The sequence below is a fragment of the Gopherus evgoodei genome, chromosome 1, assembly GCF_007399415.2.
Source record: "Gopherus evgoodei ecotype Sinaloan lineage chromosome 1, rGopEvg1_v1.p, whole genome shotgun sequence".
Lineage (NCBI taxonomy): Eukaryota > Metazoa > Chordata > Testudines > Testudinidae > Gopherus > Gopherus evgoodei.
Window position 1 is genome coordinate 305,146,353 of NC_044322.1, and position 16,632 is coordinate 305,162,984.

Consider the following 16,632-nt stretch of genomic DNA (forward strand, 5'->3'; position numbering starts at 1 on the left):
TACCTTATAAAGCTTTGAAACTTAGTGCCAGATTGTTCCTCTTCGATTTCGGTCCCTATGGGAATGAAAGAAGCACAAAAATTGCTCATATGGCCTAAATCTGTCTGCGAAAAGGGAGTTGAGCATCACCACGATCATTCCAGACTCCTTGGATGTCTCGCCATGTGAATTCTGGATGGGAAAAGCTCTATGGGTCTGGACGATCTGATGCTGGTTGAAAAGCCTTATGAGGAGTCGCATTTAACCTTTTCAAAATAGCAAACTTTGTAGATATAGTTCACCACTTTACTGGTCTTCACAATTGTGCAAGCTGGAAACCAGACTGGCTCAGTCCTGTTTTATCATGATCTCCTCTAATATAAGAATTTAATATTTTAGTTAGTGGAATGGTCTGAAATGATTTGTTTTTGAGTGACTGGGACTATCCATGTTTTTTAAAAGCTACTTGTGGTTGTGGTTTTTTAATTTTGAACTATGGAAGAAACAATATAATGGTGCTAGAGTTGTATTTATTCACGTCTTTTAACCCAGAAACCTTTTGGTTTTGCTACACAAAAATAAATTAAATTTCCCAACATTTCATGAAGAGTAATAGGGCAGCATCACCAAATAAAATACCTGAAATACCATAAAGAATCTGAATCCAAACAATAAATCAAATATCTCCTTCCCTCTACTCTCAAAACGCAAGCAACAAAATGATGAAAAGTAAACATGCCTCTAGTTGTGATCCAATATAATTACCTCTGAGGGGATTCTGCACCAAAAAAAGAAATTCTGCACACAATATTTTAAAATTCTGCAAATTTTATTTGTAAATAAAGAAATGTGGGGGCTCCTGTATGGCAGTGGGGACCAAAGGCCACTAGTTGTGTGGAGGTGGGAGATCACACTGCAGGCCTCCCTCCACCACCCAGGGGATAGGGACTCAGGTGGTGAGGCTGCACCTAACCTGGACACAGTGCAAGAGCTGGGCTTGCCCCAGAAATACCACAGGGTCCTGCCCCTTTGCACCAGGTGTGGGCAGGCAGGCTCAGCCCAGTAGGATCTAAGTGCAGAAGGGCTTAATGAGGGTGGGGGAATCCAGATGTTAAGAGAGTTCTCTGGGGGACAATCTTGGTGTGGTGGCTCAGTGGGGGGATCTGGATGCCCAGGGGTTTGTTGGGGGCAGTTCTGGGTGCAGGGGCAATGGGTCCTGGTGAAAGTGGGTGGGGGTCTGGGGGGAGGGGTCTGGGAGTGGGAGGATGGTGCTTGGATTGGAGGCGGTTCGGTGTGGGTGGCCATTGTTCGGGGGTCCAGGTGCTAAGGTGGTGGGGCTCAGTCGGGTGGGAATCTAGGGGCTGGGGGCTCAGTGGGATGATCCAGCTGCAGAGGAGGTGGGGCTCATCAGGGTGGGGGTTCGATGGGCCTGCTTAATGGGGGATTCTCAGTTGCAGCTTCGACCAAGGGGACACTGCATGGTGGGCTCCCACTTGCCCCCTGCTTCCCCTATCCACTTCTCTCCCTACTGTCCCCTGCTCCTATCTGCCTCCCCCCACTCCCACATCACCCACCCCCTACCCTATCCCACCACGAGCACCTGCTGTTATACCAAAAACAAAATGGCTTCAAGCACACAGAAGGGGAGCTTGACCATCCCTAGGACCCAGGAGGTGGTGTCCAACCACAGAGTCAGTGAGTAGCATCTTCCTTCAGCCAGGCAGCTCTGAGGTCACAGAAATGATGGGGAGCAGTGGTATGTGACCACGGGTGCCCCTCATGCCTCACCTCTGCTTGGGGAGGCAATGCCCCCCACAAACTACACCGGTGTTCATCCCCTGCCCCCCGCCTCCTGATTCAGTTTCCCTTTGCTTCCCCATCATTTTCTGCAGGGAAACAAAGAAATTTGCAGGGGACATAAGTGTAGTTTGACTGCTATATTTGTGGGGGCCAAGCATGCGTATGCCCATGCACTAGGGTTGCCAACTTTGTACTTGCACAAAACTGAACACTCTTGCCGCTGCTCCACCCCTTCTGTGAGGCCCTGCCCCACCTCCCACCCACTCCATCTCCCCCCCGCCACCCATTGCTCACTCTCCTTCCACTCACTCATTTTCACCAGGCTGGCTCAGAGGAGCGGGGTGTGGAAGGGGGTGAGGGCTCTGGCTGAGGGTGCAGGCTCCAGGTTTGGGCCAGAGAGGAGGGTTTGGGGTGCTGGTGGGGGCTCTGGGCTGGGGGAGTAATGCAAAGGGGTTTGGCGTATGGGAGGGGGCTCTGGTCTGAAGTGGTTTCCAGCCAATGGGAGCTGCAGAGCTGGCTCTTGGGGTGGGGAGCTGGCTGTGCAGCTTTTATTGGCTGGGAACCACCTCAGCCCAGACAGAGGACATGCCACATGCAGGGGTCCTGCCTTAGCCCGCTGTGCCAGCGATCGGACTTTTAACGGCCTGGTCAGTGGTGCTGACCAGAGCCGTCAATGTCACTTTTCAGCCGGGTGTTCCGGCTGGCAACCCTAATATGCGCACACACGTGAACACTGAGCCAGTTCCCTTAGCTCACAGGCTCTCTTCCCCCTGGCTGGAGTGGTACTTGGGTTGCCAGTGTGGGTGGGGATGGGCCGGCATAACAGGCGAGCTGCTGCTGGTGGTCGCTCCAGCACCTGCAATGTCGCTGCTCTGGTGATGCTGTGACCTCTGGCTGAGGGGATGCCACATACCAGGCTCCTGCTTCTCCTCCACCCATTCCTGTATCCCCTTCTCTTCCCTGTCTCCTGCCTCCTTTCTCTCCCCACTGTCCTCTGCCTCCTCCCATCCCCTTTTTTTCCACTTGCCCCCTCCCCAACCCTCTGCCCTTCCTACCCCCTTTCTCCTCTGCCTCTTCCCTGCAACCCCCTCCTTACGTTCCCTCCTCCTCCCTCCCCCACTCACCGTTTACAGAAACAGTTGGGCACTGGGACCCAGGAGGTGGCATCCAGCTGCAGAGGCAGTGACCCAGAGTGCAGGAGAACAGGTGCTCTGTCCTGCCTTCTCCAATCCCCTTGAGCCAAAATGTGCATGGGGAGAGGCGCAGCATTGGAAGGACAGAGTACCCCACGGCAGACTGAGCCGCGCAAGACTTGCAGGACAGCTTGGCGCCTGCAGAAGTTGAGGGGTGGGGTGGGAAGTGGCACATGACCTCGCATAACCCCCCCCACCTCCGCTCTGTTTTTTTGGGGGGGATTCCCCACCTTCACCCTCCTAAACAACACCCATGGCGGGGGACTTTGTTTTCTGCACATGCAGTGGCGCAGAATTCCCCCAGGAGTAATGCAAATTTACGTTTAAAGAGTGAGTTTCCCAATTTAATATAAATAGAAACTCCTTTTGAGATTTAAATGATTTGTAAAGGAAAAGGGCCTGAGTTTATGTCCTACCTTGGCTTCCTTGTGATTAAAGAAAGACTCCTTTTTGAAATAAAAAGTTCTGCTTGTTATTTGATACTGACAATTCAATTTTAGCTTACCTTGGAAGACATTAGTCCATTGGAGGACTGTTAGGATTATAACATCATGGAGCGGAAACCTGATTAATTCAGATGGGAAGCAGTTTTCACTGAAAACTTATTTACAATTCTTTGTTTTGCTTACCTATGTAACTCAAAAACCTTATAAACAGATGAGTTGGTAGAAAAGATCTTTGCTCCAGCTTCAAAGCCTGCAAGTAAGAGCTGAAAAAATTCACAACAGAATTCTTAGTCCTTCAGCAAAACTAGGTTAGGCAGACTTGACATTCCTGATATTTGTTAGGTAAAAATAACCAGACAATAACTGGTTCCTACCCAGATCTCCTCCACAACAATTCTGGCCTTCTTTATGCATCACAAAGAAGGAAGGAAAGGACGTGAACCTAATTTGATTTTCCTTTTTCAGGTTACTGTTCAGTGCTGAGAGCATCACTTAGAAAGCAGTCAATTCCTGCCTGTTCGTCTATTGGGACCAGGGATAAAGAGAAAGTAAGAGACCTAGGCCTGGTCTACATTAAAGGAGGGTGTGAGTCGATGTAAGATACGCAACTTCAGCTACGGTATTCCCATAGCTGAAGTTGCGTATCTTATTCTGACTTACCTCCCATCCTCACCGCACGGGATCGACGTCCGCGGCTCCTCATGTCGACTCCGCTACCACCGCTCGCTCCGGTGGGGTTCCGGAGTCGACAGGAGCGCGTGCGGGGATCCATATATCACATCTTATCTAGATGCGATATATCGATCCCCAAAAAATTGATTGCTACCCGCCGATACGGCTGGTAGTCTGGACATACCCCAAGGGAGAGTTTTCATGTAGAAAAACAGGTTCTGATTGAGTATAGAGTTGCATTTATGGAGTTTCATGACATGAAAGAAACTTTCGAGTTTAAAAGTAGTATATTTACTATTTGTATTACAATAGCCTGCAGAGGCCAAGATCCGAATCTGGACCCTATTGTGTCGGGCACTGTAACAAAATAAAATAAAGAGTTTGCAATCATTTTTTTTGGTATGGCCAGATGAGATTTACCCTATCCCTACGTTTAGTTTAAAATAAGCCCTTATCTGAGTGTTCACTGTAGTACCAAGGAAAGCTCCACTATAAAACGAGCCAGAGTGCACTTTGAAGTATCAGAAGCCTACAAGAGATTCCTTCAATTCTAAGCCTGCATCACTGAAATCTGCCACTAGATCTAGAGTAGTAAATCACGGTGTCTTCACAGCTAGGGCTACGATTCACTCATGCGCCTTGACTTATAAAGAGAGTGAAATGCTTTATTTGTAATACATACCAGAATTTGATCAGCAGGAACAATCAGAATGTCAAAAATTTTCTAAACTGCTGTTTGGTGGTGGTTTTTATTTCCCCCTAAGTCACTTGACCAAGATTCACTAATTTTATATAATGACTAGTCTAGACTATTATTAAGGATACAGGGCCTCTCCTGTTCCCACTGAAGTTAGTCACAAAACTATCATGTCAGTGGGGCAGGATAGAGCCAACATGTAGAACTAGTCTTTTTAAAACATTTGAAAACAAAACACAAGTATCTCAACCTTTCTCTCCTATTTGTATACAGCTGCTTTTGCACTGTTTGGGATATGAAATTCTTTCCTTTAAAAATACTTACCTTGAAAATAAGAGTTTGTTTTTTCCCATCCATTTATCTTGAAGTGTTCTTGGGGGGCAAGAAGATTGTGGTTTCCTGAAGCATTTAGTTTTAGGACTCTGTTGTGCTAGTAGGACATCACAAAGTGACTAGTTGTATGCTCAGTGCCTAGTGAGTATTGAACAATGCTTTTTTCCCCCTCACTTTCTGATTAATCTCAAGACACATGAAAACATTAATTATGGTTGGAAGAATTCCAACTACTACTTTGTGAGTGATGGTTTTATTAACTTTCTTACAACAAATGACAAGAGAAGTAGTCTTTGAGAATGGATTTTCTCATGCCACAGCCATACAGATAGAAAGCTCCTTATGGCAGGTAGAATTGTAAGCTCCTGCACAAATCTGAGGATTATACCTTGCTCAGTGAATAAGCATCATCTTTCTTCTGTGGTTAGCTGCATCCTTTTATAACTAAAATAAAAGATGGATAAGAGACGGGAGAGATTCCAGAAGACTGGAAAAGGGCAAATATAGTGCCCATCTATAAAAAGGGAAATAAAAACAACCCAGGAAACTACAGACCAGTTAGTTTAACTTACTTCTGTGCCAGGGAAGATAATGGAGCAAGTAATTAAGGAAATCATCTGCAAACACTTGGAAGGTGGTAAGGTGATAGGGAATAGCCAGCATGGATTTGTAAAGAACAAATCGTGCCAAACCAATCTGATAGCTTTCTTTGATAGGATAACGAGTCTTGTGGATAAGGGAGAAGGAGTGGATGTGGTATACCTGGACTTTAGTAAGGCATTTGATACTGTCTCGCATGATATTCTTATCGATAAACTAGGCAAATACAATTTAGATGGGGCTACTATAAGGTGGGTGCATAACTGGCTGGATAACCGTGCTCAGAGAGTAGTTATTAATGGTTCCCAATCCTGCTGGAAAGGTATAACAAGTGGGGTTCCGCAGGGGTCTGTTTTGGGACCGGCTTTGTTCAATATCTTCATCAACGACTTAGATATTGGCATAGAAAGTATGCTTATTAAGTTTGCAGATGATACCAAACTGGGAGGGATTGCAACTGCTTTGGAGGACAGGGTCATAATTCAAAATGATCTGGACAAATTGGAGAAATGGTCTGAGGTAAACAGGAAGAAGTTTAACAGACAAATGCAAAGTGCTCCACTTAGGAAGGAAAAATCAGTTTCACACATACAAAATGGGAAGAGACTATCTAAGAAGGAGTATGGCAGAAAGAGATCTAGGGGTTCTAGTGGACCACAAGCTAAATATGAGTCAACATTGTGATGCTGTTGCAAAAAAAGCAAACGTGATTCTGGGATGAATTAACAGGTGTGTTGTGAGCAAGACATGAGAAGTCATTCTTCCGCTCTGCTCTGGTTAGGCCTCAACTGGAGTATTGTGTCCAGTTTTGGGCACTGCCTTTCAAGAAAGATGTGGAGAAATTGGAGAGAGTCCAGAGAAGAGCAACAAGAATGATTAAAGGTCTTGAGAACATGACCTATGAAGGAAGGCTGAAAGAATTTAAAGGTTTGTTTAGTTTGGAAAAGAGAAGACTGAGAGGGGACATGATAGCAGTTTTCAAGAATCTAAAAGGACGTCATCAGGAGGAGGAAAAAAACTTGTTCACCTGAGCCTGTAAGGATAGAACCAGAAGCAATGGGCTTAAACTGCAGCAAGGGAAGTTTAGATTGGACATTAGGAAAAAGTTCCTTATTGTCAAGGTGGTTAAACACTGGAATAAATTGCCTAGGGAGGTTGTGGAATCTCCATCTCTGTAGATGTTTAAGAGTCGGTTAAATAAATGTCTATCAGGGATGGTCTAGACAGTATTTGGTCCTGCCAAGAGGGCAGGGGACTGGACTCGATGACCTCTTGAGGTCCCTTCCAGTCCTATAATCTATGAATCTATGGTTAGCACAAATTTTGCTTTTTAAATACCTGTAAAATGTGAAAGTATTTAAAATTACCAGTACTTTGTGTGAATATCCCAAAACTTTATTTTAACCATTACTGGAGGTTTCATAACTAAGGACCGGAGCTGCCTTTAAATACTATAATAGGTCGATATGTTTAGACATTAGGGTGATGGATGCTGTAAAAAACACTTAAGCCCTATCTGTGCTGGAAATATTATCCATGTGTACAGCTGAACTGGTGTGAACACTATTAAGGTGAAAGCGTAGGAAAGGAACTCTGAACCCTATTTCATAAAAACCAGGTTAAACTCTGCCTAGCCAGTATTTCTGTCCAAGCCAAGGGCACATAGGCAACTATGGCCTGTGTTCTAGAAAGCAGTGGCAATAACTTAAAAAAAAACCAATAGCAACACTTATGGGCAGTTATAGGTGAGCCCTCCACCTACTTAGGGCCACGTTCTGAGGCACTCAGTAAAAACAGGGCAAAAATCTGCTGTGCAGCGGTAGCACGTGGTGGAAGATGACTACTCCTTTTTTGGTCCACCTGATAGCCCATTCCATAGGTTCCTGCAGTGAGTGCAACTGAATGGTGCTAATGGGTTGTAGTTCACATTTGTGTGCACACACGTGGCTCCCTGAACCAAAGTGTGCACCTACACAGTCCCCAGAACAAAATGTTCCTACACACTTTTTGAATAAATAGATTATGGCTCTTTGTCGGGCTGGTGTTAACCAGGACATGGGTTACATTTGCAGTGTATACATGTTGTGGAACCTTTCCCAGCAATTGCCAGACTTTGCTCCTAACTTGGATTTAAAATAATTTTGTAAGCTTTAATCTCATCTTTCGACAGTTTTTATTTAAAGGCTAGAGAAGGTGGGTGAGGCAATATCTTTTATTGGACCAACTTTTGTTGGTAAGAGAGACAAGCTTACACCGAGCTCTTCTTCAAGTCTCACCTGAAACTTGAAAGCTTCTCTCTTTCTAATATCCTGGGACTGACATGGCTACATCAACACTGCTTATTTTAAAGGAATTATTTAGGTAATGCATCAAAGTTTAGCACTATAAGATAACCTTCCTCACCTGACCCTCCATTAAAAAAACAAGAACAAAAACAAACAAACAAAAAGAACAAAACACATTGTTTTGGGTGAATGTGTGAATATGGGGCATTTTTAAGAAAGGAATTTTTTTGTAGTACTTGGCCATTTGGTGCTTTTGGCACAAGAGAACAGTGATCTCATTAGGTCTCAGGTTAACCAGGGTCAGACATGCTCAGTAACTGAATAAGAGACATCCTTTAGGGGAAAAAAACAGGATGCTTCAGGAAGGTGAGTTGGAAATTCATTAGGCAGCATTCTTCCCTCTGAGTCAGCTTTAAACCAGTGCTCCAACCTGGGGCTAAAATGCATGGGGTACTTTGGTGCTGGAGATTTTACTTTTTAGGTGGTGTGCACAAGAATGTTTTTGACCATTTCTAGTAATTTTCATTAATATTAATGGATTGATTTATGGTGCCTTCAGCTGAAGGATCTCAAACTGTTTCCCAAACACATAAATAAGCCACATGCTATTCCTGTGAAGTAAATAAGTATTTTCTATTTTACAGACAGGGAAACAGAAGGGTTTAGTCCATATAGACCCCCTTAGAGATTCCATGGCACTTTCCACAAGAGTGGAAGCAGTATCTGCACCAATTACCTACATATCCTCTAATTTAGTTAGCCTAGTGTCAATCTCAGCCTGCTAAATCAAGGTATAAGGTTGTGGTTAAATTGGGGTTAGCTAATACCTCAACTAGAATAACATAGCCTCAACCTCTTTTCCTAATCTAGACAAACCTGTAATGGCAGGTGTGTTCTGTGCTAAGGGCCTAATCCAAATCCCACTGAAGTCAAGGACTCTTTCCATTGGCTTTAAATGAGTCTATTGGCTGCAATGTGGTAGCAAAGTTAAATTGGTTACTTTTGCTCATTTCCCTTGCATGAGCTAGGCAAGTGGGATTTCACCCCAATATACATCAGTTGGTTTATAATTGTGCCAAGTACTTTTGAGGCTATTTAAATAACGAATGAAGAATAACATTATGGTCTGTATGATCCATATTTTCAGGAATAACTTGCAAATATTTGTGCACAACAGTATATGTGAGCAATTATCAAAACTGCATGTGCAAATTGAAAATGAGTACAAATGGATATTTAAACTATGAAATACCCATGCTTCCACATATGCTTGATTTGAGCATGCAGCTGGGTGATTGCATTTACAAGATGTAGCTATGTAACTACATGCATTTTTTTTTCATCCAGACCTCAGCCCTTACTTTTAGAATAAAATCTGTCCCCAAATAATTAATTTTGGAATGCTAATAAAAGGCCTAACTATAAGCCTGTGTCTTCCCCCCGCCCCACCTTTCCCACTCCATATACCTCTGCATAAAGTTGTTTATGATGTAAGTGTGTTTAAGTATTTAGGAACAAGTACAAGATTTCAAGTTCGGGAGAGAGTTGTTGAAAAACTAAGTGAAACTTTGGCTGCACTTCAAAAATTTCAAGTCCACAAAATCTTAAATCAATTAGGTTAGTTTGTAAAGAGACTTCTAAAAGAATATATTGTACATTAGGATCCATGGCCTCAGCACAGATGTTCTCTGAAAGAATACTCGAGAAAAACAAATCAAATACTAGATTTCATGTTCTTCTCTCTTTAATTGCCTGGAATATAAGACTATTCATAAACAATTTCATTTTTGTCTGTGTTTTCAAAAAATAAATTAGATTTCAGCTATGATTACAGATGTTTCTGTTTGAATTGAGGTTTTTGTACTGTCCGTGAGAAGGAGTTCAAATGTGGCTTTTTCCATTTTTCTGGGTACTTGTGGAATTTTTAATATACCTGTCAAAAGAAAAGTGACATGCTAATATAACTCATGTTTATTAGGTTTTTGGTGATTAGCATTTTTTGCTTTGCCTATTGAATAATATGGCCTTGGAGGATCTAGTTTGTTGTTAGAAGAGAAAAAACTTTACTTTTATTTTGAAAACAAATTGGGATATTTACCATATTTAGATAACAGCCTCTATCTAAAATCATCTGTTCTGGGAGGCAGATTTCCAAAATGGGAAAAAAGACAGTTGTGGGGGTTGTTTGGGTTTTTTTTTATTACTTATGTTTCAATAACCATTTTTTGAGAGCATATTTAAAGAAGATTTATGTCTAGAATGTCTTGATCTTCTTAAATGTTCATACATCATTCTGTGAGCTGTCATTGGCAGTTCGAGGATGTAAACTCCGGCTGCAGACTCTTCTCAGATTAAGAAGTGAAAAACAAAACAAGCAGGACAGTTCAGGTCATTTTAACCATTCTTTTGAGAACTGTTAGTATTTGTGAAAGTTAATGAGATAATGTGTAGTTAGATAAGAAACAGATTGCAAAAGGCAATCTCAGTCTGTCCTTTTTTTTCCTGAGAATTTTTTAAAATTCAAGTGGATAAAAAGTATTAATTAAATTTATAAATGGATGGTGCCAGTATATCAACCTTCCTGGGCCAGTTTGAATATCAGTTGATGTGTTCTGGCAGTCCACAGAGGCAGGTTGTTTTGACTCTGGTATTTGCTTCCTTTGTTGATCTAATGGAGCTTGAATTTGCGGGGGGATGGTATAGAGCCCAGCAATTATAAATAGCTCTTCCCTATGGGGCTGATGATGGTTAGCTCTGCTTATAGCTGAGTTGGTTGTTGAATCTCTTGACTAAAAACAATTAACTTTGAATAGTTTAAACATATGATCCCAGAGGCCTCCATGAAAGATGCATCTTAAATAAACTTAGTGCAGCTGTTAGAACTTGTAATTTCCTCCAACCCTGAATCTTACAAGTGCTGCAGATCTACTTCACGTTACTTAGACTTCAAGACTTCTCATGGGCCCACCTTTTCAAAGTTCCATAACTAAAATACAACTCTCTTCAAATCAGAAAGAGAAAAAATCTACTACTTCTGCTCTGGGCAGAGATCCCACATGAGAAATTAAAGGCATAAATGAATACTTCAACAGAATGTTAAGGTTAATGGAAGGTTGTAAAAAATCAGGCTTATCACAAAAAAAGTCTTACAAGCTTAACAATTGTAGATGTGCTGCTGTACTTGAGGAAGAATGGATTGTGCATGTTTTCCACAATATTAGTAAGTGCTTAATGGAAGTCAAGTATCGGGGGGGGGGGTAGCCATGTTAATCTGTATCCACAAAAACAACAAGGAGTCTGGTGGCACCTTTTTTTACCCATGAAAGTTATGCTCAAATAAATCTGTTAGTCGTTAAGGTGCCACTGTACTCTCTGTTTTAATGGGAGTTGTGGCTGATTTTTAAAATGCATTATACCTCCATCCTCATTTAGACTATACTGTCTACAATTTAGGATGTACAGTAGATCTAAACTAAATACAAGGTCACAGTTTAGCAATCTGATGAATCAATATTTAACCTAACACTAGGTAGTCAAACTATTTAAATGTATGTTTGAATTTTCAAAAGTGACAAGGGAATTGAGCTGCATAATTCCTGTTGAAATTAATGAGAGTTGTGTGGCTTTATAGGAGTGACTGACACCTGACTGGGCTGAGGGTGGTCTAGCCTAATGGATGGAGTGGGCAGCAGGCCTAGTGGCCTGGGTCAGAGCCATATTCACTCCTTGGGAACCTATCGGAAGGCAGAAATTGGGTACTAGACAAAGGGTTGAGCTGGAGTTCACAGTCAGGAGCTAAAGCCAAGGGTCAAACATGGAGATCAGCAACTGGAGTGAGCATGGGCAGGACAGAGGCAAAGCTGGGTGCAAGGCAGGAGCATCAGGAACAAGGTAACATAGGAGCAGGCACAGTGGTGGGCATGAGTGTTGAGAAGTCTAGGTTGCATAGCTAATCAAGTAGCCTACTGCAGGCCAATTGCACTTATGAGGTTGCCTGGAGACTAGTTCTGATGCAGGCCCTGATTTCTGACAATGGCAAGAGAGTACATGTCCTTAAGCACATCACTATGGGATCATTGGAATGGAAGCATTTTCCTCCTCTCTTTTCATCCTCAGGTGCTAGTTTCTTGCTGTGGTAATGTTTTAGTAGGGATTTTTCTTCAGCTTTCTTCTCACTCTAGAGGAACACCCTCTGTTCTGTCATCACAACACTTCTACTGAGGATCTCTTATACGTGTCATCATGGGCATGTTGCTCGCCTATAGCGTTTTGTTATGTTCTGAAATATCCTTTAACGAGTCATCACATTTGCTTTTTCTTTCTTGCCACCAGTAGACAATCAAAGCACGAGAGAAAAATTCCACAGTGCACATTCAATGTGTTGTTTGCCTCTCCTCTCCTCTCCTCTGTCCCTTTGGCATAGCCCTCCAAAAAAGGGAGCATCAACAGAAAAATGGGTTAGTTAACCATATGAGCTAATGTCATAAATATTTGGGGAACATAATTTTGCATATTGTAACATTTTTCCTTTAAGCACTATAAAATGTATCTATTTTTTTTCCTGATCTACTGGGATTTGTGATATTCTGAGGAAAAGGTTCTCTTTCAAAATAAAGAAATGATTAAAGGAAAAATTTGAAAAGCATTCTGTCTCTCACTAACAATGTGCTGTAGGAAGCTAATTCTTAATGGAATAAGTGACTCAGCAGAGGCTGAGTCATAGAGTTTAAAGCCAGAAGGGACCACCAGATTATCTAGTCTGACCTCCTGTGCACTACAGGCCACTAATCAGCACCTGCACACTAAATCCAACAACCAAAATGAGACCAAAGTATTACAGCCCACAGGAGACCAAACTGTTGTATGCCACAGGAAGAGAAGAGGAGGGACTGCTGTGCAACTGTTCCCAAGGCCACTGCAATGGCAGGGCATTGATTTGAGATGTACTCAGATGATCCTGGCAAATCACCTGTGCCCTGTGCAGCAGAGGAAGAAGGAAAGACCCCAGTCTGACATGGGAGAAAATTACTTCCTGACTCCAAATATGCAGGGTGTAAGTCCAGTACTTTCAGGGTAGTCTTAGCATCAAGAAACTAATTGATTTCAATATGTTACAATATCCATTTGGGATTTTTTGCATGTGGTTTTAGAACTCTCCTTTTTCTGAAAAATGGCTTCTCAGCCATTTTTATTCTTACTCCTGTTCTTCGAGTGCTTGCTCATATCGATTCCAATTAGGTGTGCGTGTGCTGCATGCACATTCGTCAGAAGATTTTTACCCTAGCAACACTCTGTGGGTCGGCTGGGTTGCCCCCTGGAGTGGTGCCATTATGGCGCTGGATATATACCCCTGCCGACCCAACGGCCCTTCAGTTCCTTCTTACCGCCTGTGTTGGTCATTGGAACAGTGGAGCACGGCTTAGCTGATCTCCACTTCCCTAGCCTACTCATAGTTCTTTACTGATAGTTGTGTATATAGTTCAAGTTTTACAGTTTTAGTTAGTTTTAGTCATTTGTATATATAGTTAGTGTATATAGTTGTGAGGGGATTGGGGATTAGCCCCTTCCCTCCACCCAGTACCAGGGCTCATGCCCGGGTCACCGGAATTCAAATTGTGCTCGGCTTGCCAAAAGCCGATGCCAACGGGAGATCCCCATGACTCCTGCCTTAAGTGCCTTAGGGAATCCCATCTTCCCGACAAGTGCCGTATCTGGAAGGCCTTTAAGCCGAGGACGAAGAAGGAGCAGGACTTTCATCTAAAATAGCTCCTGATAGAGGCAGCTCTTAGTCCAGCGCCCTTGGCACTGAGCGCTGAACAATCCACATCAAGGAAAAGCGCTCTTTTGGCTCCGGACCACCCCGGTACCGCAAAGGCCCCCCGGCACCAACCGTTGCCGGCACCGATCTCGGCTCGGCACTGCTCCCTGTCCCCGTGGCCCAGGAAGCAACAGCAGGCTCCCGCTGCTTCTGTGCCATCTGCACCACAGTCAGAGCACCTGCCTAAGATGGATCGCTCGGCACTGACACCTGCTGCAGCACTGCTAGCAACGGCACCGTCGATTCCGGTCCCGCAAGGGCTGTCGAGTCCGGTGCCCGAAAGCTCCCCGGCTCACACTGTGGTCGAGCTCACTATTCTGTCTACCCCGGAGACCTTTTCCACGGCGAGGGATTTGATCAAGATGATGGAGACCACACTGCCTTAGCCCCCGGCACCGGTCATTCAGTCTATTGGCAAGCCTGCCCTGCTGAGGCCACCCTCCGTCGGCACCTCTGACAGGCACTGATCAAGATCTCAGTCCCGCCGGCATTCTCGGTCCCGATGCCACTCGCAGTCCTGGCACCGCTCTCCATCACGGTACCGGTCGCACTCGCTGCGCCACTTAGCTTCCCGTTTGCCTGCCCGGTGCTCCTGGTACCAATCTGGCTCCCGGCACCGCGCATCTAGCAGCCATTCTAGGTGAAAAGCTTTGAGATCCCGGTCGACGTCCCTGCACCGGTACGGTTGTAGGTCCCGGTCTCGTTGATGGTACCATTACAGCTCCCGGTACCGCTCCTCGGTGCCGTCCTGAGAAAGACCAGCTCGAGATGTGGCTCCTTCTTAGGGTCCCTCAGCACCTCCTTGGCTGTCGAGACACATCTTGGTGTCATCTCATGCTGGCAGCGCTTCCTGTGCACAGGACCGTGACTCGGACATGCCCAGCCGCGTGTTCCAGGAGAGCCAAGGCCTCGAGCAAGGCCCCCGTCAGTGGTCTTTCTGGACACCTTAGGCATACCACCAAGCCTAAGGTGCTCCCCCAGATGCACCATGGTCTGTGCCATCGGAACACCGGGTGCCAGAGGCGACCGTAAGCCTCCCCCACCATGGGTACAGATGAGGTTTCCGTTCCACCGGCAGACACACAGGCCCCACTGAGCCCTCACAGAACCCTCTTGTCCCTGGCCTCTCCTCTTCGTCCTCACCAGATGAGGCTGTGGCGGGGACATCCTCCTCTGGCCCTCCCCCAATTGATCTGAGGGATCATCAAGACCTTCTGAGATAAGTGGCTCAGAACATGAATCTTCAGGTGGAGGAGGTCCCTGAAATAGAGGACCCAGTGGTGGACATCTTATCAGCTGATACCCCTACAAGAGTGGCCCTACCTTTTATTCGCACTATACAGGCGAACGCTGATACCATCTGGCAATCCCCAGCCTCTATCCCCCCCCAGCCAGGGGAGTAGAGTGGAAGTACATGATACCCTCTAAAGGGTACGAATATCTGTATGTGCATCCTCCTCCCCGCTCCCTACTAGTACAATCAATCAGTGAGAGGGAGTGCCATGGCCAGCAAGCTCCTGCTCCCAAGTCCAAGGAGGCTAGGCGCATGGACTTGTTGGGCTGCAAAGTATATTTTGCTGGGGGCCTCCAACTTAGAGTGGCAAACCAGCAAGCCCTACTCAGTCGCTACAATTACAACACCTGGGCATCTATGGGGAAATTCACGGAGCTAGTCCCCCAAGACTCCCGCTAGGAGTTTGCAGCCCTCTTGGAAGAAGGAAAGAAGGTGGCAAGAACCTCTCTCCAAGCCTTATTGGACACAGCCGACTTGGCTTCAGGAGTGGCGATGAGGAGAATATCCTGGCTTCAGGTGTCAGGCCTTCCACCTGAATTACAGCAAACTATACAAGACTTGCCCTTTGAAGGCCAAGGGCTATTTTCTGAAAAGACTGACCCTAGGCTGCAAAGCCTAAAGGACAACAGAATAATCATGCGCTTGCTGGGAATACATGCCCCGGTGACCCAGCGCAGGTCCTTCCGTCCTCAGCCTCACCGCACTTACCCACCACCTAGGCCATGACAGGACTTCGTCAGAAGACGTGGCCGGGGGAATCACAAAAGGCAGTCTGGGCCCCAAGGGGGTCAAAATCAGGCCCCCCTAAACCACCGGTGGGGCCCAAACCAAACTTTTGAAGAGACACTTGAGGACAGCGCACCAGTTGTTTCCCAGGATCCTTTTCCATCCTTCTACAACCGCTTCTCCCATTTCCTCCCTGCGTGGTCCCAGCTAACATTGGATCGTTGGGTCCTATGCATGATGGAATTGGGATACCACCTTCAGTTTGTTTTGCCCCCACCTTCCCACTCCCCCTCTTTGTCCCTCTTCAGGGACCCCTCTCACGAATAATTCCTCTTACAAGAGGTATGGACGCTCCTAACCATGGGAGCTATAGAGGTACTTGAGGGGCAAGGGGTTTTATTTCCGCTACTTCCTAATCCCGAAGGCAAAGGGAGGTCTAAGACCAATCCTAGACCTGCGAAGACTCAACAAGTTCATGATAAAGTTGAAGTTCCGCATGGTATCCCTGGGGACCGTTATCCTGACATTGGATCCTGGAGATTGGTATGCCGCCCTCGATATGAAGGACGCATATTTCCACATCGCAGTTTACCCACCACACAGACGGTACCTCCGTTTTGTGGTCAACCATCAACATTTTCAATTTACAGTCCTTCCATTTGGCCTTTCTACGGCCCCACGAGTATTCACAAAATGCATGGCTGTAGTCGCCGCCTCCCTCCGTCGTAGTCAAGTGCACATCTTTCCGTATCTCGACGATTGGCTCATTCGAGGGACCTCCGAGACGCA

The 16,632-nt window shown here is 45.2% G+C and overlaps 1 protein-coding gene across 5 annotated transcripts in view; it reads left to right on the forward strand.

Moving 5' to 3' along the window:
• The window catches only part of TAFA2 (TAFA chemokine like family member 2), a 321,301-nt gene that overhangs the window by 26,948 nt on the left and 277,721 nt on the right, over positions 1–16,632 (forward strand). Inside the window, exon 1 of one of the 5 annotated variants that reach the window (XM_030548871.1) lies at positions 3,936–3,966. The exons of the other annotated variants lie outside the window; for them this stretch is intronic. The gene's annotated coding sequence lies outside the window, so the exon portion shown is untranslated. Of the gene's footprint in view, positions 1–3,935; positions 3,967–16,632 lie in introns of those variants that run through there. 5 annotated transcript variants of the gene reach the window in all.